The following is a 3,174-nucleotide window of genomic DNA, read 5'->3' as shown; positions in this document are numbered from 1 at the left end:
TCGTATTCGGTTTTGCTTCCATTTTTGCATGCACTCATGATATATGATTTCTTAGAAATGTGTATTTCTAGTTTCTTAGAAAAGCATGCTAAGTGTTTACTTTTCTTGTAAAGGGTATGGATGAACAATTTTTTTTGTAATATTCTTAACTGTGGGGTTTTAGTGTAATTATGTAAAGTAATTATTTTTTGTCTTAGGGACCATTTTGTAACTAAATTTGGAAGATATTTTCAAAAATGACCTTTTTACAAGTTTCAAAAAAATGTGACAAGTGTCACATTCTTATGGTGCCACTTGTTAATCTTGTGGTGGAACCACTTGGAGGCTTAATCTCATGACACCTGGAGGGTGGAGATTCACCCACTTATTGGCCTAGGATTGGTGCACTTGTTGGCTTGGATGGTTGATAAGTATAGGCTTAAGATTAAGCCTAGGAGGGAGCCATTGATTTATGACAAATGTAGGCTCCAAAAGTGATCTTGCAAATGTGTGTGTGTGTTGACCATGGTGTTAGTTCACCTACTGAGTGGAGCACTCCTAAATCCTCCACTCACATTCCATCTCCCTCACAATTTTCTTTACCCTTTACATTAGAACCCTAGCCTCCATGGATGAAGCTTAGAGCCTTAAGCTTTGACCTTGATTTTTGAGTGTCTTCCATTGATTTCCAAGCTTGAACTTGGGAATGCTTTTTGTTCCCCTCATCCTCCTCTACATAACCTTGAAGGGTTTGCCATTTTGTGTTGATTTGCCTTGGATTCTAGATAGACTCTTCTCTACTGAGGTAGGGGGTGTTATAGATTATTTTTCAAGTCATTTTAATTGCTTTTGTAATGGAATACAAGTGATATGCATGTTTTAATGTTAATTTGAGAAAGTAATGATTGTTGTAACTTGCATATAATTCACTTTTGAATTGGTATGTGGCATGACTTTCACTTGATCCTTGTTATATAATTAATTGGAGCCATTTGAATAAATTTTCAAATCTAGAGATTTAAATGAATTTAATTTGATTTAAATTCTATTAAATTGTACCATGCTTGTTTTCCATTTTTGACTTGATATATGGCATGGCTATAACTTAGTTCTTGTTATATATTTATTTGTGATCAATTGAACAACTTTAAAAAAATTAGAGATTTAATTAATTTAAATTAATTAAAATCTACATGATGATGTTTTGCTCATTTTGTCATTTTGGTTTCATATATGCAATGAGCATACTGTGACAACCCGGATTTTTAAGTGCTGAAATTTAATTCATGACTTTTAAATTGTCATAGTTGATAATTTAATTTTTATTGGAGACTTACTCAATTGGAGGTTGAGTTATGATGTTCAATTTATAAAAAAATTGATTTTTGGGTTATTAGTATTTTGTGTCTTTTGGATTTATTTTTAATAAATTAGTTTTATTTTTTAAGTTAATGGATTTTTGGTGATGACAAAATGAAGATGGAATGGAAATGGATTTTTTACTAAATTTTTTATTTTTATTTTTATTTTGAGATTAGTAAAAGAGTAGTTTTGCTATTTATGTATATTGTATATATATTGGTGATGGAAAGAAGACAAAGATAATGTAATGGAGGATGGTGACAAAATGCTTGCTGCGAGCCGAAAGTGGGTTTGATGATGTAAATTGTAATTTTATTTGCAAGTCCCATTAGATGATATTCATGTGTTGGTTTTTGTTGCATCAGTTTATGTGCTAAAGGAGAAGGCAGCAAGTGCCCAGCCGAAAAGATTAGAAGGAAATGTAATTGAATTGGTTTCTTGCATTATATATATATATATATATATATATATATATATGATTTATGGTGATACAAGAGAGTAGGTATGCGGAAGTGAAAAAAATAAAGAAAAGATGGAAATGTGATGTATTTTTGTGAGGCCCATTAGAGGAGAAATAGTTGATTTGGTTTTTGTTACCTTGGTATGTATAAGATATATATATATATGTATGTTGTCTGCTAAAAGAGATGCACCAGCCGTGGGAAAAGAAGAAAATAGGTGGATGATGAAAATGAAAAATAAAGAAATAATGGTGATAAAGTGATGGGACCACTAGGAATTGTTTGGCCAAGAAATTCCTTGGTGTTTGGCTATGTAACGTGGCTTTGTGTAGGTGTCAAAATTCTTTAGGCTTGGTTCATGCACATGGCTAATATAATTTATTTCTAAGGTGTATCATCAGATGGAAGAGGATAAGGGGCAGCGAAATGGGAAAGCAAAAAGGAAATGATTATTGTGTGGGCTCCACTTGAAGACAAAGTGATTAGATAATTATATATGGGCTGATATTTGTTGAGTGTCGGCACACTTGTCTATATATTGAATGTTTGGTGCACCTAGTATGTATTAGAGATACAAAGAATTGAGTAGAGATGGAGAGAAAAATTAGAGAAATGCACAGACAGAGAGATGGCCGAGATTTTTGGTGCTCAGATGATCCATGATAATTCTTTTGCAGTGTAGGGTTCTTCATATCTTGAATGGCCTGGATGATTTTGTCTCAAATATTTTATTAACTGTTGCTTTGTTAAAATTGCATATATATATTTTGTTTAAATATATTTGTATATTTTTTTGAAGCTGAATTTGCATGAAACTCTTTGAAATCCTTGCTATAGTTTTTCCTACTGGGACTTCCCCCGTCTTACTCCCTTCCAATTTCAGGTACCAAGGATGCTTGAGGATTTTTAGCTGCGGGTTTAGGTAGAAGAATTGGTGTTGAGGAATTAGATTATTTTATTTGGAGATTTTTATGTATTTATTTGAGGAAATTAATTTAGTATTAATTTATTTATTTTGAGAGATGTTGTATTCATTTTTGAGGAATTGATTCTGTATCAATAAAGGGTATTTTATTTCTTTTGAGATCCTGGGTGTCTTTTATGAAGTATTTTGATTTAATGAAATCAAGAATTTTATTTAGAAAAAAATTCGAGGCGTTACACATACTATGTTGTTTAACATATATTAATTTGAAGTTATTTGGGATAGATTTGAAATCTAGAGACTTTCGATGATTAGGTTGAAAATCTCTTAAAATATAGTATTCTAATTACCTTGTGAGCATGCTACTAATTTGATGTACAATTAGTACTTATGGCCTCTTAAAATGGTAATTAGATTTAACATGATATAGAGTATCATTGATTTGCA

General features: G+C 31.5%; 1 long non-coding RNA gene across 1 annotated transcript; it reads left to right on the top strand.

Moving 5' to 3' along the window:
* The first annotated feature begins 1,829 nt into the window (after window positions 1–1,829).
* On the top strand, window positions 1,830–2,886 carry LOC132283677 (uncharacterized). The gene is made up of 2 exons (XR_009472092.1): window positions 1,830–2,480; window positions 2,686–2,886. It is a non-coding gene; the product is annotated as an uncharacterized LOC132283677 (long non-coding RNA).
* Window positions 2,887–3,174: the final 288 nt, after the last annotated feature.

Source organism: Cornus florida, unplaced genomic scaffold (assembly GCF_030987335.1).
Source record: "Cornus florida cultivar Cherokee Brave unplaced genomic scaffold, ASM3098733v1 CherokeeBrave_3.0.0_Hap2_Chr11, whole genome shotgun sequence".
Classification (NCBI taxonomy): Eukaryota; Viridiplantae; Streptophyta; class Magnoliopsida; order Cornales; family Cornaceae; genus Cornus; species Cornus florida.
The sequence above is the reverse complement of the archived record's forward strand: the minus strand, read 5'-3'. Positions and strand labels throughout refer to the sequence as shown.